This window comes from Hippocampus bargibanti, linkage group LG22, assembly GCF_051943395.1.
Source record: "Hippocampus bargibanti isolate YZ-2025 linkage group LG22, ASM5194339v1, whole genome shotgun sequence".
Classification (NCBI taxonomy): Eukaryota; Metazoa; Chordata; class Actinopteri; order Syngnathiformes; family Syngnathidae; genus Hippocampus; species Hippocampus bargibanti.
This window is the reverse complement of record NC_142755.1, coordinates 4,584,997-4,609,478: the sequence shown is the minus strand read 5'-3', so window position 1 is coordinate 4,609,478 and position 24,482 is coordinate 4,584,997. Positions and strand designations below refer to the sequence as shown.

The window sequence follows — 24,482 nt, the reverse complement described above, 5'->3', positions numbered from 1 at the left end:
GGTTTCACCCTGACAGCTGCGAGTCAGACGATCCCGCCTCCTTGTCATATTTATTTTTTGTTTTCATCCCGTGCAATCGGCAGCATCCGCGGTCTCGTAATCAACGCCGCGGTGTTTCCCGGCTCTACGTTGCGGTCGCTTTGACCAACCGGAGAAGCGCCTTGGCAGGCATTGTGACGGCTGGCAACGGTGTAGTGCTTGAAGTGGGTGGAGGGGGGGCTGAACGGTTTTCAGGATAGACCTGTGTAACTTTAAGAAACTTAGCTTGACTCCAAAGGTAAAACTGTAATAATAATAATAATAATAATACCTTTCATTTATAAGCGCCTTTCAAAACTCTGTCATGTTACAGTCACAGGATACAGCGGCAGGCACGCGCGCCAGCGTTCACTCAACCCGGAAGTAACTCAAATACATAGCAAGCTAGCTAGCTGGTGAATAGATTGCTAATAGCGAGCGAATAGATAGCTCATAGCGAGCGAATTGATAGATAATAGCTAGCGAATAGATCGCTAATAGCTAGCGAATTGATGGCTAATACCTAGCGAATAGATAGCAGTATCCTTCATGTGCGCCATTGTAGGGCGTCTACAGCCGCCTTGCTCAAGGGTACGTTGTCGGTTTTGTATTTTTTGGGGGAGAATCTTTTCCAAATAGCTTTTTGTCGATTGTTTTTAGTGTCGTTCATAGTTTTCGACCTAGCAACACCTGCCCCCCCACTTTTTTTTCTTTAAAATCCTACAAGTGCAATAATTGGAGTGAGTGAACGTAAGGTCATTTTAACACGTGGGATTTTTCTTTCTTTACATCTACGGGCAGATTTAACTAAACATTATACCCACCTCTCCAGACCCCCCCCCCCCCCCCCCTTTCTCTGCCTTTTTTTATCTTGTCTGGGCAATGCATTGTCACTGGAGGGGCTAAATACACATTCAACCTCCCCCTTTTTTCTTCTTTTTTTTCCATATTCGCCTGAGTGTCAAACATCAAAACATTGACATCATTAAAACGCTCGCCGTTTGGGGCCTTTTGGAGAATGGGAAACCTATTGCGCGCCCCTTTTTTTTCCCAGCCTCCTTGAGAACAAAATAAAAAAAAACCATTAGTTCTTTCTGGTGACAAAAACGCCATCTCGAGAATCGGCGGGAGGACTTACCTTTTGGGATCAATTATGTGGCCAGGGGGCTCTTTTTTTTTTAAACAGCAGCACCTGATTAAAACGCCGCCCGTTTCCCGAGGTCCCTTTTGTATGTAGCACCCGGCCCACCTCTCGCCGCGGCTATTCATTAGCATATTGTCTTTTTTAAAAGTCTTTGTATGTTTAGCACGATCGCTCTCCATCCCCAGTCGCCCGCCATTGTTTTTCGCTGCTGGAGCGCAAGGGGATAAAAAGGAGCGGGGATAAAGAATACGTGTGCGGCGTTTTTGTTCCCGCTTGTCATGAGATATAGGAACATGGCAGTGGGTCAGCCATGTTTTTTTTTTTTCGTGCCGGTTTGGCACAAGCTGCTATCAGCGGTCTCGCAAGGGCTTTGACAAAAGCATGTGGAACACTGGAACACATCAGACATAGGCAGGCGGGGGGCTCGGGGGGGTGTAGCGTATTCTTCGGATGTGGACCGAGAGGCCCTCAGTGGGACTGAAGGCAGAAAGGAAATGCCTGCCTGGCTTCTCATGTGCCAAATGCCACAACCCCATATACCCGCCTTTTCAGGTGTGTCTGTTTGTGGGAGGTAGGGGGCGCAGAAGAGCACAGCGGGGGGAGGGGGGGGGTAGTTTATTTTTCAGTGGCTTGGAGGTGGTTAAGAAGAAGTTGTTCAGGAATGACTGACAGAGAGTCAGTTAGGCAAAAAAATAAACAATAAAAACGTGGTGGTTAGCATCTTAGCCTAGCGATGGAGGTTAGCATCTTAGCCTCGCGACGAGATACCTTTTCATTCGCTTTTGAATCATAAAGTGCCATTTTTGACAGATTTAAGGTGAGACGAGGGTGATGATCTCTACTTTTTTTTTTATTTGCATTAAAAAATAGACTTTTATTTCCCTCGTGAGTACCCCCCCCCGACCGCTTCCATATATAAAAGTGCACATATTGCGCAGGCTGTCGCGGGGTTAATGCCCGACTTTACAATCGGTTGAAATGGGCAAATAGTTTGGTGAAAAGGGCGTGTGTCACATGTGTGCGTGTGTGTGTGTGTGTGTGTGTGTGTGTGTGTGTGTGTGTGTTTGTATGACTATACTTGTGAGGACTACCCTAAGGATTCCAGGCATCCATCCACATCTGACTTTGATTAATTGGGCTGGCACCCCTTCATCTCACCTTCGCTGGGAATATACTTTTTTTCATCTGCTTTCGCTAACCCTCCACGCGTCCCCCCCGCGTCCCCCACCCATGCTGACTGTCAGCAGGTAAAGAAGACACACTCCACAGAGCTTTGCCAGTTCTGCTCAAATCAGTCGGGCGCTGTGAAAATGATGGATGGCGTATGGTTGTTTTTGGGCTAATTTGCAATGTGCTCATCATTTGCTTGTCCCGTTGACGTTCTTCAGCTTTCCGATAGCCCCGCCCCCTCACCCCCACCGTTTATTGTCTCAATTATTTCGGGAAGGGGGTGTCCAGGCTTTTGTGACCCCTGCCGCCCTTCCGCTATTCATCACGTGAGGTTCCTGACGGGGCCAACACGGTGTTAACATGCAGAAACAAGTGGCCCGTACGGCTGCCAAAGCGCCCCCCCCTCCTACCCCCCACACCCCTTCCATCCTTGGTGTTTAACCTCCCTCAATTTGCCCGTCTGGATGAAACAATACTTGTGATCAGTGCGTGTAATGGCACCTTATTAACCCCAATTACCGCAATTAAAACCCTGCTGCCACCGGGCGCCTTTCAAGTCTTAATTAATCAGATGGCAGCGAAGAGGCCGTCGTATGCCCCCTGCAAACCCCCCCACCCCGCCTCCCACGCTTAGTGTCGGCAGCTGGCACTCGAGCTCATTCGCCTCCCCCTCCTCCGCCGCCCTGACCGAACATGTGGCCTCACTAAAAAGCACATCTGGCCCAACAAAACGTACCCCCGCGCCGGCAGTCAAATGCCTCCACTTGACAAATGAAAGGCAACCAACCCCCTGCCCCCCCCCCCCCCCCCATACTCACTCTGTGATGTGGCTATAATGAACGCGACAAGCCCCCTTGGCACGGTGCCTTGTTGGCAAGCTTGGAACACTGCCCAGTTTGTTCCTCGCTAATTACTTAATTGATGCATTGTTTTTAGCGATGATACGGATTTACCCCCCCTTCATCGGTCCCTCCCTGTCGTTGCATGTGGCTATGATACAAAAGGAATTACACCCCATTAGCGAGTCATGGTCCCTTTCAGCGGGCTGAATTAGTCGACTTAAAACCGCGATGGCGGCTTCCTTAATTGAGCGCAAAACACTTGATAAAGGGTGCAGGGGGGGCATAATGCCATGTAAATAAAACCAACCCAGCGCTGCCTTTCCACGCAGCCGCCAGAGACAAATAAAGCACCGACTGGAGAGTCGTTCACTCCGACGCAGAGCTAATTTGATGTCTTGCTAGCCGATACGAATGTGAAATTAGCAACCGTGAGGTTAATGATGACCATTCCCTCCCCTATATGAGAAAATACAGTGATCCCTTGGCTTACAAACTTAATTGATTCCCAGACAGAGTGCGTAAGTGTGTATTCCAAAAATTAATTTCCTAAACGAAACCATTAAAATGAGAATAATCCGTTCCCAGATCACCATAAAACATAATTTTCTACTTTCTAATTTTCTAAGCCGTAAAACTACACAAAAAAGAGCTTCTTTTATGTATAATAAATGTGCTATGGTATTACAATTAAAGAAATAAGCTGTACTGTATAATACAGTCGTTTTATTTACCTTTGTGATGGTCGTTGATGCCTTGATGGGATGGAGTGGTCGGTTTCATCAGCATTAAACTTGATGAGGAACGTAGCCTTCATCTTTCTTTCTAATTTTACCTTGTTCCTAATCAATTGTGTTCTGTATAGCTGGGTTGATATCTTTTTGCATCAAGTGAACAGGCTTGTGCAGGTTATTTGTGGAGCCTGATTGATGGGAATTTTAACCTTGCAGCCTTTGAACTATCAAAGTTGAAACGAGTCCAAATTTCACAGTTCCCTATCCATTTTGTTACACTCTCTCTGTCGTCTGCCTGTTTCTTTAATGTTTAAATCGCCTCCCCTCACTGCTGCGTTCTTGACCAATCACGTGGCTTTGTACCGAAGACTGGGGGCGGGGAATAGATGACCAAAAAAAGCCGGCTGCCATTTTTTTGTTAGGAGAACGGGCTCGTTCGCGAACGACACATCACTCATTGCGGCAGCTCCGTGTGTATCCCGAAAAATAGTTTGTATGCCAAGGTAAAATTTTCATAAATTTAACATTCGTAAACCGAAACGTTCGTAAGCCAATGGGTTCGTAAACCGAGGTATCACTGCAACACTAAACACAGCGCTTTTTCCAGCACTCTCTACTCCCGTTAGTTTGTTTGTCAACTTCGATACATGGTCCCCACGACGTACGTATTCCCCTCCATCGGTGTGTTCATCCTCGCGATACTCTCTGACGGCTTCCCGCCAACAAGGGGGGCTGAGAATCCGCCAGATGAAGGCACGCGGGGGTCCACTGAGAGATGCCGGAGACACAAACAGAAGTTTTTTTTATGTGCCTGGTGCGGTCACAAACAACGTCTCGCGCACTTCGGTAGCTCTACGGTAGCTCTACGGGCTTCAAGGACTTTCCAGGGGAGGGAAAAGGGAGCAGCCCAAGCGTTATTTATTCATCACCGTACCTTGTAGTCAGGAAGCAACAAGCCCCCAGAGTTGTAAACACACGAGAATGCAGGCTCCAAACCCGGGGAATAGCAAGTTTTCGCTAGCGTGTAGGGGGGTTGGTTGACGACAAGTGATCTGACCGGGGCGGGGAAACCCAAAATAAAAAATAAAAAAATGGCCGACCGTGTTCGGTGGCGTGCTAAATTGACTTTGGCTGAATATTAAGCGAATCGGGTGAGGGAATAATCAGGTAAAAAAATAGTAGAAGGGAGGCTAAAAAATAAATAATAAAAAAATCAGAGTGAAAGAGAAATTGAATGTGCCCAAGGAAAAAAAAAGGGGGGGGGGGGGGCGTAGCATCCCTGGGTAAAAAATAGCATCCCCTGCAAAGACATTTGCGATTATGGATCGACATGAAGTCGGAAAGGAAATGACACCTCTTGTGACTTTCTATTGCATTAGCATAATGCGGAGGGGTGGGTTGAGGTGGGGAGCGTGAAAGCGAAAGGATTCTCCTGCATCCTCCAGGCTTTCTCGGACATCCTTGCAAACTTGATCCCCGTCGCTTGTTTTGAGTCACAAGAAGGAGTCATGCCATGTTGCCCTTCATCCACGTCAATTCAACCTCAATCGTGAAGCAATGGCGGACACCCAAAAAAAGTGTTAGCAACCACGTTTTTAGTGTTTCTTTCTGCATATTTCATTGCTGGAAATTGCCCGTCACAAGCTAACACTAGCAGGTGGAATGGTAGCGTTTAGGCGGCGCGTTAGCATCCCAACTTGATTCACGTTGTCAATGTTTTTCTTCATAATGATAATCCATTTCATCTCTAAGCGCCTTTCAAAACTCTCAAGGTCACTTTACAGTCACAGAATAAGTTTTTCTGTGGGTGAGCAGCGTCAGCCACACGCGCCAGCGTTCACTCAACCCGGAAGTAACTCAAATAGAAAGAAGGCTAGCTATCTAGCTAATAGATAACCAGCTAGCTAATAGATAGCAAATAGATAGCCAAATAGATAACTAGCGAAATAGCCGATTTAAACAGTTCCTACATTGGCATAAGACCTCTAAATATCCTGCCCAGATTTTGTTGTTGTTTGATGGCGGCACTCAAGGCTGCCTAAACGGGCTTTTTTGTTTTACGTTGACTTTTCCGATGAGCGTTTAAATGTAAACCAAGAGGCGAACGTTAGCAAAATGCGAACTAGCAATACCATTAACGCCGGCGTGTCTTTTAAAATTATTTGTCAATAGTCTGATGCGGCCGCCTGCCGTTTTGGGTTTGTTAGCATTTGGTAGCGAAGAAGGGGTGGGGCAAGGGAAGCACGGGGGAGCACGCGGGCAAAATAAGCAAAAGACCGCGGAGATGATTAAATGTGAATCTCTGATGTGCAAATGAGCGACTTCCTCTCCTGGTTCCAGATGATGTCGGCGGTCCAGATGTCGATTTGGGGAAGGGAGGGCGATGATTGTGTCATCAATTCGCGGTTCTGCGATGAGAAGCTTGGCCGACTAATGACTGGCAAAGCCGGTGAGTTTGGCGAAAGGGTGTAGGGAGCTAATTCAAATTAGCCCTTTCACCCCCCTTCCCCTTAGCCACCCATTCACGCTGTCCAGCCGGCTCGCATACTGCGCTACGTTTGAATTAAGAGTTTGCCAATGTTTGTGTTTGGACGGCTACTGGGCTCGGAACCGTCCACCAGCACAGCTTGACCCGTCTTTTTCTCACCACGCTGCTGCAACAGCTTCAGTGGAGGCTTGATTAAAAAAAAAAGCACAAACAGTAGGGGCCGCCTCTTCCTGGGTGGGAGGTAAGCGCCATGGCGAGGAGTCAAACCGGGGTAGGGGGGCGACGTGGGGGGTGTCTCGGGGGAAATAAAAGATTTGGAATGGGGATGATTTGAGTAGATGAGGACGGCGCGGTAATTACAGACGTCCCCTCGATCACCGCCGCTGATATGGCCGCCGTGTCGTTCGGCGGTAGGCGAGCGCGGCGGGCGAGCGCAGCGGGCGGGCGAGCGCGGCGGGCGATGAAGGCGGCGGGCATGTGCTTTTTTGACATCAATGCACCAGTTTGCATGAAACGGGTGAGTCACCCTATGCGTGACTGTATTTGATCACATTCTGATTGCGGCCATTTTGTCTGTTTTTGTTATTTTTTTTTTTACTTCTAATAATACATTTCATTTCTAAGCGCCTTTCAAAACTCTCAAGGTCACTTTACAGTCACAGGATAAGTTTTGCAGTGGCTGAGCAGCGACAGCCACACGCGCCAGCGTTCACTCAACCCGGAAGTAACTCAAATAGATTGAAAGCTAACTGACTAGCTAATAGATAGCTAATAATAATCATAATAACAATACAGTAAAGTCTCGTTATATTGATATTCTCGGGAGTCGGGAAAAATATCGATATAACCGGACTATCGATATATCCGATCCTGCGGCATGTACATTTTCTCCTTGCGTTCATAGAAATAGTATCGTAATAAGCAGTACTACGATATAAGCAATATCCATATAACGAGACTTTACTGTAATACATTTCATTCGTAAGCACATTTCAAAATGCTCAAGGCCACCTTACAGTCGCCGGATAAGATAGATAGCTAGCCAGCTACATAGCTAATAGCTAATAGATGGCTATCTAGCCAGCTAGATAAAGCGCTGGTCAGACCTCTGGCAATGTTTTTCCCTTCCACGAGGGCATTTGCCTTTTGTTCATGTTAACGTTTTCTTACACCTTCCGCTGTTGTTAAAGCGCTATATAAATCAATATGTCTGTGTTGTATTGTATTTTGTACATCCGCCCCCATGTCTAGCTCATATAACTCCAGACTCAAATCATTTTAGGAATTAACTCGTTTTTTTTCTGATGAAAGAAGAGAGTCGAAGATTTCTTAGGCTGCATTGAATGTTTATATCTCCCTAAAACTCAATATTCTGTGAGTTTTGCATTTTTGAGTGAAAAACAAAAACCCTGGCACTGGATGGACACATTTTGGCACATCGTCTGGCAGTGAATGAGTTAATAATACTAATCATACTAATAATACTAATACTAATAATAATACTAATAATACTAATAATACTAATGACACAAAATATACAAAAAATACAAAAAAATACACAAAAAAAAAACCAAAAAAAACAAAAAAAATTTAAAAAATACAAAAATACAAAAAATACTAAAAATACGAAATATACGAAAAATAAAAAAAAAAAAAATTAAAGACTAATGACAAGAATTTTCCTTTCCCCACATCAAGCTTGTTGCTGTTGTTTTTTTCGTCCCTTATCTGATTGATTCCGACAATGGCCGCCACCGCCGTTATTCACATTTAGCCTCTCCCGATTACCTTATTTTGCACGTCGGCTCTCCATCCATTTGCCAATGCGTCAGCACCCGAGCGCGCCTCCTCTTGCGTTGACATTTGCGACGGGGGCCCCCGAGGGCCTGCGAAGGCTCGCCATCCAACAAGATAATTGTGCCTAGAACCCCCCCTTACTCCCCCCTCACTAAATTAACCTCTGCACGCAAATTTATTGGCCGAGCGGCTTGCCTGCTATTATTTAAAGCGGACGCTTATTTCTGCCTTGCAGTGGATGGGGGTGAAATTTATGTCAATACGCAGCAGCCATAGCATCATACACAAAATGTCCTTCAAATAAAAGCGCAAAATTGAAGTGGACGATGAAGTCGCACGTTATAATTAGCCGAACGTGACCTTTTTGACCCCTCCCCTGCCCTCTTAACTTTCTTCCTCCCGCCACGATCTCCATCGTCATCCGTCGACGCGTTCAATTAGACAACGTCACTGAGATATGTCAGCCGCTTCGTGAATAAACATCAATCTCGACCGCGGCGCTCGTCGACCAAATGACCGAGCGAATCGACGGGCTGCTCGGGGGGGTGGTTGAGGGCTAACGTCAGCCGCACCGGCGATGGACCGGCGGGGCGTCGTGATTTACAATTCAGTTGGCATTTTCTCCCACCAATGAGAAGAGAGCATTCGTCAGATTTATGAGACGTTTCCCAGCCTCTTCGTCACCGTGCCCGCTGACATCCCATCGAGTCGCTCTGGTGTATCTGCCCGCGTAGCAAACGCTGTCCGTCTGCCAATTTTCCATGACGGCGGCCATGACAGATTTGTGCAGGCGAGAGATGTCCGAGGCAGGCGCTCAGGCTAGTTGAGTGCGGACGTTTACACCCATGTTTTTTTTTGTGCATGTCTTATCTTGAGAGGAAGTTGCACACAAAGTGCCTTGCAGAGTTAGGGATAAATTACAAGCGATTTCGACATTTCTTGACAGGTCCGCAATGGGGCCGCGGAATACGGTTCAATCATTAATCATATCGGAATATTGGAATTAAGCTCGCTTTTCATCAAAGCGATCATTGGTTAGCCGTTTTGCATTTTTGCTCATTTTGGAAAGTCAGCGGATTGCGGTTTTTATTTCTTTATTTATTTTTTGCACTCGTCGGTCAATATCTCTTCCGGTCTCCTTTCCTTGGGTGAATTATTCAAGGTGCTAAGTAGCACTTTGCCCCTTCCCCTCCCAAAAAAAGCAATCTGAGTCTTTGGTTGGGGCTAATTAGCCGACAGTTGCCTCAAGGCTCATAGCCCAAGGCGATCTCAGAGACCAATCGCTGGCTCTTGGGGAGGAAAGATCGCCGACGTCCTTTCACAAAATGCCCCAATGCCTCAGGTTTTAACTCATTCAATGCCAGACATGTGCAAAAATGTGTCCACTCCAGTGCCAGGGTTTTTGTCATTGTGAGTCAAATTCTAGGACACATAGAAAATTGAGTTTTAGGACTACATAAACATTCAATGCACCATAAGAAACCTTAGACGCTCTTCTTTCATCATAAAAAAAAGAACTTCCTAAGTTATACAAGCCTGGTGTTATCTGAGCTTGAAATGGGGGCGGCTGTACAAAATACAATACATATTGGTTTACAGAGCGCTTTAACAACAGCTGAAGCTGTAACAAAGCGCTAACAGGGAGCAAAGGGAAATGCTATCCTCCTTATGGAAGGAAAAAAAAAACATTGCCAGAGGTCTAGCCAGTGCTTTATCGGCACACAAGCATGAAAACACAAAAAAACCCCAAAAATCGAAAATGATGCTCCATGTCATATTTTCAATTCCCGAATAAATTTGTGAATGGTAGTGAATGACTTTTGAAGACGTGAAAAGTAAAGTGGCCAAAATTTGGAGTCTATTCCAGGAGATTTGGAAATGATTGTGAAAAATAATCCAATCAATAGCAATGTTGCTCCGCGGGCATCGAGAGAGGACGCAAAAGTGGGCAAAAGCATGCCGGTCAACAGTAGCTACTTTAGGACCTTTAGGTGTCCCACAAGGCTGTATGCCCATCCCACTGCTCTTTAAGATGCATGACAGTGAATTGGCTAATTTCGTCTTTTTTTTTTTAATTTGTCACTTGACCTGCTGAGAACTGAATAGAAATCCTTTGCATTCTCGTACAGGGGTGGTGCAATAAAAAAAAATGCATGTGAAATGTCGCGCCAGCTCCTTTGTCTCTGGTTGACGACGCGACCCTCCTTCACTGCTCATCAACCCACCGCCCCCTAATTTATAGGCAGGCATAAAAACAGGATTTATTTTCTCTCTTTTTACCTCCGACTCTGAGATTACAAGCATGGGGAAGTCATTTTGTTGCACCCTGTCAGGCGAGTTTGCAGGGGTGGGAAAATGGGCTGGTTGGTAACTACGTCGCTCTGGCCCTAAATGTCCAAATTTGCAAGGGTATGGTGGTAGCTGCCCACAGTCACTGATCTCTGAGGACACGCTACACGCTGTACTATCATCCTGAACTCTATTTTTTGTTCTTTCTCATTTTTTTTCTGCAAGACCTCACTTCAACCACTTCACCCCTTTCTTGTTGTTTGTTTTTGCATTACTACATTACACACTTTACATACGTCACTACCTCACTTAACATACGACACCACCTCACTTCATATACGTCACTACCTCACTTTACATACGACACTGCATCACTTTACATACGTCACTACCTCACTTTACATACGACACTACCTCACTTTACATTCAGAAATTACATGTATTGTCTGTTGTCAATTGTATATCTTTTTTAGCCACGTTATTAGTGCCTTGCACGCTGGGTCCGAGAGGACATTAATTTCATCTGTGCTGCATGTCATCCATATTAGCATATTTGACAATAAAGCTGACTTTGACTTTTTGACTTTAATGGCGGACCCCCAAAAAAGCAGGCAGGAGGGAGGAGCAGGGTGTATTTAACAAATGGTATTAAATAAAATCAGAAGGAACAAAATGTCATCAGAACAGAAACGTCCAAAGTAGCAAATAAAACCTGGCGTAAAACATGACAAGATGAAACAAACCTGACATGTATCGTTTCTACTTTGTGAACTTTTCAAATGAAGCTCTCTCCTCCGTCCAAAACGGTTCCGGCAGGCCATACATGGCGGCTTATCCGAAAAATAAATAAAGTTTTCAAGGACTCCCTCCCGCATAAGATGAAAGTGATTTACTAACTTCTCCGAAAAGCAACCTGGCTGCTTTTGTGCTGTCAGCACTTTTTTTTTATCCACCAAATTATGACTTAGAACCACTGCCGTATATTCCTGGCCAGATAGGGTCTACTTTTTATAGTTTTGCCCCAAGTCTTCTGCATCTTCGGAATATGATAGATTTAAAAACCCGGATAAAAGCCACTTTTCTAATCAACTTTTTTTTTCCCCAACTCCTCCTCAAGCCTTTTTTTTTTAATGCTGTTTTTCATTATTTATAAGTGTTCCGAAGGTGCTACCGAGCTGATTTCTTTCATGAGGCCCGTGGAGCCTGGCGGAATTGATTAGATAAGCTCAGAAATTACAATGTCGAGCACGCGGCGCTCTGAAAACGTACACTGGAAATAAAAAAATCTACCCAATGTGAATATTAATACCCAGGGCTTTATAAACGCATATTCCGACGACGCACAAGGGCAAGTTAACGCAACGGAGTTTCATGAACTGTCCAATATGCACCACGCTAATATTCCAGATCAAATGAAATATTAGCCTCTCGGTTCTCATTGGACGCCTTTCCCGAGTGTTGCGTTATAGGGCCCCCATCACAATTTCATCATTAGCCATCCAAAAGTCTCCGCTAATCTTCCGTTTGGCTAAATAATTCCCCGAGATGTTCATCAAAACACTCGATAGCATATTTGAAAAGTTGAAGGGAATGATTTGAACGGTGATCAAAGGCTGACGCCATTTTTTTTTTTTTTTTTGCGACTTAGGCCGTCGAGCGGATGAGTCCGAGAGAAGAACATGAAACGCTTTGTCTCCTGTTGAATATTTCATGGCGGCGACCTGTTGTTTGCTGCTTAACGAGCAATGTGCCATGTAAAAAAAGAGAAAGAAATGGTGATTAATCATGCAAAGTTTTCAAAGGAAATGCTAATTTTGTACATACACACACACACACACATTGCTTTTTACCTGCCAAAGCCGCGCTCCATTTTCCACAGTGAATATTTTAGCCCTCCAGAAAAAACAAACTGGAGTCAAAGCGAGAAATGGGGGTCAATGTACCTTCAAAAAACACCTTCACCTCTCTCCCCCCTTACTCAAAATGTCTCCAGGGTTAGTTTGATGAGCGGACGCTGTGGATTGCATTTCATCCAGCAAGCGTTCCATTTTATACCTGAACTTTGTTGTCGACTGCAAAGTGCGAAGAAGGTGCGATGATGGCCTTGCTTCACATCTATTTGCTATCTATTAGCTGTCTAACTACCTAGTGAGCTAGCTATCTATTAGCTAGGTAGCTAGCTAACTTGATCTATTTGAGGTATTTCCGGTTGAGTAACTACCTATCTATTTGATATTGATTTGCTATCCATTAGCTGTCTACCTAGCTAGATAGCTGTCTATTAGTTATCTATTAGCTATCTAGCCAACTTGATCTATTTGAGTTATTCCCGGTTGAGTAACTACCTATCTATTTGGTATTGATTTGCTATCCATTAGCTCTCTAACTAGCTAGCTAGATAGGTATCCGTTAGCTATTTCTTAGCTAGCTTTCTATCTATGTGATTTACTTCCGGGATGAGTGATCTTGAGTTTTAAAAGGCGCTGATAAATGAAATGTTTGATTATTATTGTTATTATTATAATATTGTAATTGTGATTCTTATTGTTATTGTTATTCGTTAGCAAGTTGACGCACCCATAATCAAATAAAAATGAATAGGTCAAATAAATAAATATGTAAATGAATAAACAAATAACGCGATATATACTCGATTATATATAAATCAACATATAAATAGGTAAATAAAAATAAATAGGTTAACAAATACATACATCAACAAATAAATCGGTAAATAAATACACAAAAACAAATAGGTAAATAAATAGATAAATATGTAAATAAATAGATCAATAAATAAACAAATACATACAAAATAAATAGATAAATATAAAATATAGATAAATAGATGAATCAACAAATAACCGAATAAATAATTACATGGGTAAATACATGGTAAATAAATTGGTAAATAAATAAGTAAATGCAAAATAAATAGGCAAATAAATAGATGAATAAACAAATACATAGGTAAATAAATACACACATAAACAAATACATAAATGAATAAATAAATAAATACATACATAAATAAATGCATAAATACATAAATAAGTACATAAATAACTACATAAATAAGTACATAAATAACTACATAAATAAGTACATAAATAACTACATAAATAACTGCATGAATGGGTAAATAGTCTGGTTCTAATATGATACATTATATATTATAATGCGATGGCTGTATGTGTGTGCCTGTTTGTGTGTGTGTGTGTGTGTTTGCGGGGGGGGGTGTCCTACGGCTTTATGGATCACGATTATTCCGGTAGGGACGTCCGGTGCCCAATTTAATTTTGCTTTTGCATGCTCTCACTAGCCATCCAATTTCCTTTCGTCAATTTCCCGTCGACGCCGCGGCCTATTTACCTCAAGCAGGACTGACACTCGCACCACGCCGAACGAGACGCATTAGCCGCACGCGCGCCAGCCGCTAAACGGATCCCGATCGCGGCGGACGGTCGAGCCGGCGCGCCGTTAATCGTCCCCCGACGAGGGAAATAATGAAGCGTGTGCCGCCGTCTTTCAGCTCGACAAGCCTTCAATATCCTCTCGTGAAGTGAAGTGCGGGTAGGGAGGAAATAATGATCTAAAAAGAACCAGAAGTGGGGCACTGGCGGAGTGTTTCCAGGGTGTTGGGAGTGGGGGGGGGGCAATCAATAAAGGCATCTAATGATAAATATGAAATTGCTGTGTGAAGTGAATATTATTCCCCCTCTTGGAGGATGCCGGCTCGATTATTAGGATGAAAGGGGGGGGAGCCTATTTGTATGTAAATGGAGATTGATTATATTTATTTGCTAGCGCAGGCCCGTCCGTGCAGGCCCGCGCAGGCGCATGACTACACTCAAGTCGGCAGCTGTCCATGCACTTGTGACAAAAGCAAGAAATAATAGAGGGGGGGGGAGAAAGATCATTCTTTTCACCTCTCCACCAGATTTTAATTACCAGCCTTTCTCATTATGGACGCTGTGTCCACCAGAGAGTGGGGGGGGGGGGGGGGGGTGCAAACTCCAAGAATGAAGCACCAATTCTCTAATTTCTTAATTACTTTTTCGCTCGCCTACTTGTGGACATAAATTGAATGTTTCTTCCACCTCCACCACCCCGTCTAACCTACTAAATAGGCTATCACGACTTGGCGGTGACGCTCGGTGAAATCTATTATTGCCGTTTGCATGGGGCGGGGGCCATTTTTTTTTTTTGTGGCGAAGTGGCGCGGGAAGAACAAAAGAGCTCATGAAGGGGTGGGTGGGGTTGGAGGGGGGGGCGGGAAATAGGACAGAAATGATCCTTCATAAAAGTGACGTCAGGTCCCTAATGAAATCTTTTGAGTGCGACCATAGAAAATGGCGGATTGGAGATCTGACACTTAATGCGCTGCATAGAAATGGAGGACGTCAAACACCCCCCTCCCCCCTTTTCTTTCACTTGATGTCCCCTGATTAATTTACAGCACTTTTGTTACATTGCCGTCACCCAAAAAAAATAAATTAACCACAGTGGAGATATCAGGAACAGGGGGTGCAATTTATTAAAAAGATGAGATTAAATAAAACACCTAATTGACGGGCGGGAGGCCTCGCATTGTTGTCGAGGGAGAAAAAAAAAAGAGGCGGCCACTTGATTTCCTGTGAAAATTAATCGGCTATCAAACAATCTGCCACTGTCTGCGATGATTATGCGGAGGAGGAAGCCGGGAGCAAATGCCCTTTGTGTAGGTGAAATGTGTCGCCGACTGTCATCGTAATATACCTCGGCGGAATGAAGGTTAATTCTGATGTACGGCCTGGCGTGGCCGTCGTGATGGGGGCGGATCTGGAAAATAAATGAAGCTGCAGGAAGCTCGAACGGCGGAACGCACGCAAACGATGGACGGCTGAACTTTGGAGACCATTATTGGGGAAATAGTGGCAAATTCTATGCAGGCACCCAAAAGACACCTTTATAGAGGCCAAGCGTAATTGAAATGACAGCAGGGTGGCATTTTGCTTGTTACAAGTCACATTTGCAGAGGTTCATCTTCCAGGTCTGTCTTACCCCCGACACAACCCACACACACACACACCCCACATTTCGGTCTCACGGAATCTGTCACATTCTTGGAGGGAGGAAGAAGAAAAAATCGACTGTATAGGACAAAAGTCAAAGGAAATATAGAACAGATTCATCGCGATTAATTTGTGAGTGAACTACGAATTTATCAATTTGATCGTGAATCAATATTTGAATTATTTGACAGCACTAGTGTGTGTGTGTGTGCGTGTGTGTGTTTGTGTGCATAAAAATCACTATACACATGCATATATGTGTGTATGTGTGTGTGTGTGTGTGTGTGTGTGTGTATGTGTGTGTATACGCGTATGTGTGTGTGTATATGTATGTAAATGTATATGTGTGTGTATCTCTGTATATGTGTGTGTATGTATACATGTGTACATATATGTATATGTATGTATATGTATGTATGTATATGTGTATATATGTATATATGTGTATATATGTATATATGTGTATATATGTATATGTGTATATATATGTATATACTGTGTATATAGATGTGTATATGTATATACTGTGTATATATATGTGTGTATATATGTGTGTATATATGTATATTTGTATATGTGTATATATATATGTGTTTATATGTATATACTGTATATATGTGTGTATATATGTATATATGAATATGTGTATATATGTATATATATATATGTATGTATATATGCATGAATGTATATACATGTATGTATATGTATATATGTGTGTATATATGTATATTTGTATACGTGTATATGTGTATATGTATATACTGTATATATGTGTGTATATATGTATATATGAATATGTGTATATATGTATGTATATATGCATGAATGTATATACATGTATGTATATGTATATACATGTATGTATATTTGTATACACGTGTGTAGTGATTTTTATACTCACACGCACACATACACTCACACACACTAGTGCTGTCAAATGATTACCATATTTATTTGTGATCAAAATTGATTAATTCATAGTTCACTCACAATTAATCACAGATTTTTATCTGTTCTAAATTTCCTTTTATTTCTTTGTTAGATACATTTTTTTTCTCCCCCGCCCCCTCTAAGAATTTCACAGATTTAGTTGACTTGTAACAAGCAAAATGCCTCCCTGCTGTCATTTCAATTACGCTTGCCCTCTGTAAAGGTGTCTTTTGGGTATACACTGTACATATACAGACGCATATATACATTGAAAAGATATTTTCCCTTTTTTTCATGGCATCACATCATCTCATATTTCTGCGTCTCTTTTGAGCCTCCCTCAGTTCAGTTGTAATTTTACGAGTTTTTTTTTTTTTCTGTAGCGCACAACAGAAACTCAACTCCTTGTGTCTTTACGGCGCATGTAATAAATACATGCGGCAAGCGGGTCGGGTTGCCCCTCCTCCTCTCCCCTGCACACTGTAAAACGGCATCGTAAAAAGCACGCAGGAAAATAGCGTGCATCAAATAAAGTTGGGAGTTGTGTAAATCTACCAAAATAAAAATGCAAAAAAATAGATCTATATATGACCATTCTGGTGGGCTGTATATGAATAATCATGTAGATTTTTCAAACTATTGACGCCATCTTTATTTCATCTCACCCATGGCGACAATGTTTTTTTTTTTTTTTGGTAGCCCAAAGCCAAACATGCAAAAATCTTCACTTCCTTTCTTTTCTTCCTCTCTTCTCCTCCTCCCACTTCTCCCCCCTCCCCTCCCCCGTTGCCCCCACCCAACTCACCCCCAGTATCATTATTAGTATTGAATTCATTTCTAAATTCAAAAAATTGGCTGAGGAAGATCATTTGTTGCGGCTGATAGTAAAATCAATATCTTTTATGTTAGGGCAGCTGAGGTAAGCCACCCGTCCGTCTCTCTGGGTGGCTTCCAGCACTTTGTCGAGTGTGTGTGTGTGTGTATAATGTGTGTGTGTGTGCGTGTGCGTGTGCGTGTGTGTGTAATGTGTGTGTAATGTGTGTGTACACGTTTGAGCAGCCAAGAGCAGTACAGACAAAAGGCGAGTGAAAACTGAGGGAGTGGAGCCATCTTTTGACAGCATGGACGCACACACACACACACACACACACACACACACACACACACACACACACACACACACACACACACACACACACACACACACACACATTTCCCTCCTCGCTGATACACACACATATTATTACAAAATTTGATGGATGTGATTTTTTTTTCAAAATAAATGAATAATCGAATTAATCACTGATTATTTATTATGGTTCGGTTGCACTTAAAAAATGATCATCAGGAATTCTCAACCACCCTCAAAAAGAAAAAAAAATCCTCAATTTTCTGGACTTAAAAAAAATAATCATCAGGAATTCTCAACCCCCCAAAAAAGAAAAAAATATCCTCCATTTTTTGCACTTAAAAATAATCATCAGGAACTCTCAACCACCCCAAAAAGAAAACAAATATCCTCCATTTTTGCCCTTAAAAATGATCATCGGGAATTCTCAACCCCCCAAATATCAAATAAATCCTCATTTTTTTTGTACTTAAAAAATAATCATCAGGAATTCTCAACTCCCCAAAAGAAAAAAAAAATCCTCCATTTTTTTTACTTTCCTCCACAAGAGCAAACTGCTTCTTTTTGCAATGTATCAAAATAATAATAAAAAAAACGATTATTATTATTTTTAAGGTACCACATAACCAGTCACTCAATCATCATAATTTATTTTAATTTTTGAACACCCGCCCCTTTTAATTTTGCGGCTCTAGATGGCAAATTTCCCCATTGTGGTACTATTAAATACATTTTGATTCTGATTTTGATTTTCTATCCAATCAATTTTAAATAGCTTGAATTAAATGGACTTGTTTTCCAATGTAATTATTAACCAACAAAACAAAAAAAAACAAATATATGGGGGGGGGGGGGGTGTACACTTATAATACTGTGCAAAAAAGTCTATTTTATATATCTCTTTCCGATTATTGCAGGTGATTATATTCTATAGATCATCCCCCACCCCCCTTTTTGGAGCCCAGTGACGGAATGAGGACAACTTATCCCAATGAGAGTCGAATCAATCACGTCCTTTTTAATCACCGCGCCGCTTTCATAGTGTGGCAGCCATGATGGAAGCCTACGTCGGGGCAATCCCACAAGACACCCCCCCCCCCCCCCCCCCCCCCCCACTGCTGAACACGCCACACGCATGCACGTTTGCACACACTCCGACAATTTTCATTTCTCAATTACATTATCTGATTAACCAATCAGTTACCGCCCTTATCCATAATTAATGTCCCTCCAACTATGAGAATGTAGATTAGTCGGAGTGCCAGTCTCTCGTCTTCCCTCTTTGAGACTCGAAAATGGGGGACTGAGGGGGCCGGGAGGGCTTGATTTAGTATTTTTCGTGACCGTTTGGCGGCGTAAGGCCAAAATGTGCCAGCGGATTTTATTTGACTCATTCACTGCCAGACGTGCAAAAAAATGTGTCCACTCCAGTGCCAGGGTTTTTGTCATTGTCACTCAAGTTCCAGGACCCACAGAATATTGAGTTTTAGGACTACGTAAACATTCCATTCAGCCTAAAAAATCTTAGACTCTACTTTCATCAGAAAAAAAAGGTTAATTCCTAAGTTATATGGGTCTGGAGTTATCAGAGCTTGAAATGGGGGCGGATGTACAAAATACAGTACATACATATTGATTTATGTAGCGCTTTAACAACAGTGGAAGCTGGAATAAAGCGCTAACATGGGGAAAAAAAGGGAAATGCTCCCTCATTGTGGAAAAGAAAAGAACATTGCCAGAGGTCCGACCAGTGCTTCATCAGCACCCTAGCATGAAAAAAAAAAAAATCAGGGATGGCGCGCTACGCCATACTTAAATTCACAAATACATTTGTGAATGGCAGTGAATGAGTTAAAGTGCTGCCGTGTCCAAAAATGTTGGTGACTGCAATATTAAGCCCCGCCCCTTTTCAATGTAGCAAATCAATGAAGCATTTTTTTGGCTTCTAATGTTAACTTCCTTCCGTTTTATGGTTTTTTTTTGTCGCAGATCCTGAAGGTGCACATGAGGGAGTCCGCCAAACCCCCCCCACCCACCCACCCACACCCTCAACTCAAGGTAAGACCCGCTTTTCTGCGGAGAAGGTCTCGAAACATCTGTCAACACTCAGTCGGGGGAATATAGGGAGGCCCGGGGGTCTCGTTGAGCGCCGCTCACATTGGCACGGATGCCCTGTTTATTTGACCCGACCCCTTCTTCGCCGTATGAGGTTCGAGGCGTCCCGCGTTCTGTCTGAAAGGCCCCTTTGTCCTACAAGGAGGGGGACGATCACGTATTTGCCACCAGGGGGACGGAATGTAAACGACTCAGCAACCGATCCGGCTAATTTGGTATCCGTAGCTAATGGAAGAGCGGACGGCTACTCAGGGTGACGGAGGTCGGCGCAAATGTGGCCGTGGAAGTTGGCGTGGAGTCGTTCTCCGTCGCGATGGAATATTTGGATAAGATTAGCAGTGGAGAAAGGTACATTTCACAGCAGCAAAGTCGATGAAAGTAAGAGGGAAGGGAAGAAAGAAGTAGAAAAACAAAATACAGGATAGCCACTCTCGCGGCGCCATCTTGAAGTAAAAAAAAAAATAAAAATAATATGACTACACAAAGACAGTCATTCAATCTTAAGCAATTTCTGCACCCTCTTTATTGCATGAAGCAGTTCTAGATGAAAGAGGAGAGTATCAAAGCGTCCTTTTCACCTGTGGATCTGATACATCATGGTTAATAATAATAATAATAATAATAATAATAATAATACATTTGATTTCTCAAGGTCACTTTACAGTCGCAGGATCAGTTTTTCCCTGGGTGAGTGGAGGCAGCCACATGCGTCAGCGTTCACTCATCCTGAAAGAAACTCAAATAAATAGAAAGCTAGCTGGCTAGCCAGCTAATGGATAGCGAATAAATAGCTTATAGATAGCCAGATATCCAACAGCTACCCAGAGAGCTTACATTCAGCTGGACAGCTAATGGCTAGCTATCTAGCTAATGGTAAGTGAATAAATAGCTAATAAATAGCCAGATAGCCAGCTGACAGTCAGCTAGATGGCTAATAACTAGCTGGCTAGCTAATGGATAGCAAATAATAATGAATATAAATAGCCAGATAGCCAACAGCTAGCCAGATAGACAGCTTACAATCAGCTAGACAGCTAATAGCTAGCTAATGGAAAGCAAATAAATAGGGAATACAGCTAGCCAGAAAGCCAGCAGGTTAAATTTATGCACGTCTGCTACAAGCTAAATGTTGAAATCAAACGCAAAGCTGTTGCATTGATGAAATACTGTAAATCCGCTTCTATTCCAAGCCGCGGCAGTTCCAAGTTGGACTTCTGCTCAAAAGTTTTGAGACACCCAGGCATCATATTTAACCCCAAAAATGAGGGCAGCATATTTGTTATTCCACTGTCGCCATGTTCAGGTCAATCGTAGCAAATGCATTTTCAAAAAGACCCCCTTTTATCTCTTTGCTGGCTTTTCTTAAAAATGACATACTGGTTTGAGGTGGAATAAATGTACTGGGGTTCCATCACCCCCCCAACCCCAAACCCACTCCCACACACCTTTTTCAAAATTACGATTATGATGGTGCAGTCAGACCGGGCGGACCAGTCACCGGATCATTGACATGCAACAAAGCTAATGGTGGCGGGTGGGGGGGATCGGTGGGGGGGCGGGGTCTAATCTTGGCTAACTGACAAGATATAAATTGAGGAGACATCTTCCACTGATTAGCTCCCACACCCACAATTATCCAACTGAGGTGTCAAGCAAGGTTTAACATCTCCACTGATTCGGCTCTCCCGAGACATCCGGGAGGCAAGGCAATCGCTTTTAATAACCGCCACGCCGTCCCCGACCGTCTCCTCTTTGGATTGCCGGAAATTCCAACCGTCCCGGATTGGATTCCTTCGAAAATTAACCTTTACTGCGCAAAAAAATATATAATGATAATGCCTTATGGAATCCCAGCTAGCATCTGCGCTAATTTTTGAAATTGCACATTAGCCAACTATGATTTTTTTAAAACTTTATGTACCTTGTACAGATAACATCCGACTTATGACCTGATCGACTTACGACTGCCCGTACTTACGACCTCCAGACCCTATTTTTCACATTTTAATTCTACGCCCGGCACCGCTACGCGCTAGCAGGCCGGAAACGTGTACGACAATTTTGGCCAGCCAGCGAGCATCTCACGCTCGCGCAGCAATCAGCCGTGTGATGGCACCAGAGTTTGCGAGTCATTTAGCCTCCGAGTCTCAATTCAACATTTTGAATGAATTTCAACTTACGACCATTTTTGACTTACGACCATTTGGTCGTAACGGAACTCGGTCGTAAATCGGATGTTACCTGTATTTGGTTGTTAATTCAATGACCCTCCCCTATCACACCCCCAATCCCAACATTGAACTCCGCCGTTTGCACTTGCTTGACCTCATTTGATGTCATTTTGAAAGATGACCTCAAGGGGGCGGGGCTAGCAGGGAGAAGGGAGGAGCTTGAAAGTTACCTGGAAATGATGGACACACTTGAGAATTCTTCCCCTTTCTATTTTTTTTCAATCATCCCCCCTCCCATCACTCATCCCTTCATCCCCACCTGCTACCCCCCCCCCCCCTCTCTCGCTCCCTAACGAAGTGTTTGCTTCCGGTGATGGAACGTGATTAATAATTTATTGTTTAGTTTGACTAATTGATCTGTTGTGGGAGCCCGGGATAAAAGCCAGGATGCACAATGCCTTTCATATGGCATTTATCCACAAGTCACAAGCGTGGCTCCCTCCAGATGAATAATGAAGCAAACAAGATCAAATAATTATCACTTGGGAGTCGCATGAGAGGCGCAGAATGGGGGCATGGGGGGGAGAGAAAGAGAAAGGGCGACTTACAAACAGCACCGAGTTTATCTTTCTGCACAACAAGGCAGAGGAGAGACGGGGACAACGGATTGCAAGGACAATAGATAAGTTCGGGAGTGAGAAAACTTTTACGCTGTACATTTAAATTTTTGAGGCTAGCCAGCTTATATTTGGTACGTACAAATATTTTTGACTAACATCAATTGGGGGCATTCATAGGCAAAATCACAAGAACAAGAGTAGATTTTGAAGCAAAATCGTAACCCACGCTTAAAAAATTGAACACCCCCTATGACCCCCAAACTGCTTGTACACAAACACATTACATTATTTTTGTCTTCTTGCTTCATGCTAACGCGACATGTATTTCCGGCTTGACTGGCAGCCATCTTGGTAGGGGCAACCGTCCCATCATTGGTCGGCATGCAGAGGCGCGTGTCGTAGCAACGTGTTCATTTCTGTCGTTGCGAGCTTGGGCACTTCTAAATACACATCACATCTAAATAAAATCAAAACAGAGTATGAAATAGGTTCAAACAAAGTACATAATTAACAAAAATATGAATATATATATTTAACAATCACTAATGTGGCAAGAAACAACATTAATGCATTTATAATTGCATGTATCTGTGTTCATATGAACACGCTCGGAGTAAATGGGTTCACCCATTTTGTATTTTTGTTGAGTGGTTTTCTTCTGTTTGTGTGTTTCAGTCAAAATGGCGGGAAAAGAACGTGTGAGATTGATCACCACATACGCATCGACAAGGTAGGTTTCAATAAATTTAGACGGTTCGGTTCAATTTCGACAAAGAAAATTTACATCTCGTGGTCATGTATTCTTTATCCTCTGTAATGAGCTGACTAAAGCCTATACTAAGTCTATACTTTTTTTATAATCTGTGTTACACTTAGAACCCTGGTAAATTATATCAATGCTTTGTGTTTCTCTGAATCCATTTGAAATATTTGAGTGTCAAAAAAGTAAAACATACTACGCACTTTTTGGGGTACTTTCGGTGAGGCAGGAATATTCTCGGTTTTCCTAATTTAGCACGCAGCCTGGATCGAAATCTTGTCCGTCAAACTTTCATGGCACGGACACGGCCGCGGTCCGTCATAACAACTCAGCCAAGTCAGTCGAGCGCTTCCTGCCGGAACATATCCGGGCCCTGTACTTTTCCCTCTAGAACTGCTCCACAACATTGTATAAATACGCTAGTGGGTGTATTTGGGGCGGGGACACCATTTTTTCTCGTAGCAACGTCAGGTGAGGCAATGTGACTCAATGCATCTCAAGTGGCATTTGCGTCTTAATGTTCGACTTATGAAGGATGTTGTGAAATGATTCAGTATTTGTCATATTGAATAATATACCCCACCCCATCCACACCCGTGCACGCTTGAATAAAAGATCATCCTTGATTCATGTAAGGTGTGAATAGCGAGGTGGAGGAAGTTGGTAGGGTGAGTTTGCATCTTGAGAGATGTTCATCTGTTTGCAGATGAATTGCCAGTTTTGTCAAACTAAACGTAAAACGAAAGAGAATTAGGAGTGTTGTCAAAGTCAATAAAACAAAAGAGAATTAATTGCGTCAAACTAAACATACAACATCTCAATTCAACATTTTGAATGGATTTCGACTTACGACCACTTTTGACTTACGACCGTTTGGTCGCAACGGAACTCGGTCGTAAATCGGATGTTACCTGTATTTGGGTGTTAATTCAATGACCCCTCCCACCTCGCCCCCTTAGAAAGAGAATTACGAGTTTTGTCAAAGTAAATAAAGCAAAAGAGAATTGCAAGTTTTGTCAAACTAAACAGAAAACAAAAGAAAATTGTGAGTTTTGTCAAACTAAATATCAAACAAAAATGAATTGCGAATTTTTTTCTAACTAAAAATAAAACAAAAATGAATTGTGGGTTTTGTCCAACTAAACATAAAACAAAAGAGAGTGACACGTTTTGCCAAATTGAGTTTTGTCAAACTAAACATTAAGGAAAAATGAATGGCGA

The 24,482-nt window shown here is 42.9% G+C and overlaps 1 long non-coding RNA gene across 1 annotated transcript in view; it reads left to right on the top strand.

Moving 5' to 3' along the window:
* The window catches only part of LOC148881731 (uncharacterized), a 72,289-nt gene extending 52,662 nt beyond the window's left edge, over nucleotides 1-19,627 (top strand). Inside the window, exon 4 of the long non-coding RNA XR_016113683.1 lies at nucleotides 19,585-19,627. This is a non-coding gene — a long non-coding RNA (uncharacterized LOC148881731). The remainder of the gene's footprint in view (nucleotides 1-19,584) is intronic.
* The last annotated feature ends 4,855 nt before the right edge of the window (nucleotides 19,628-24,482 follow it).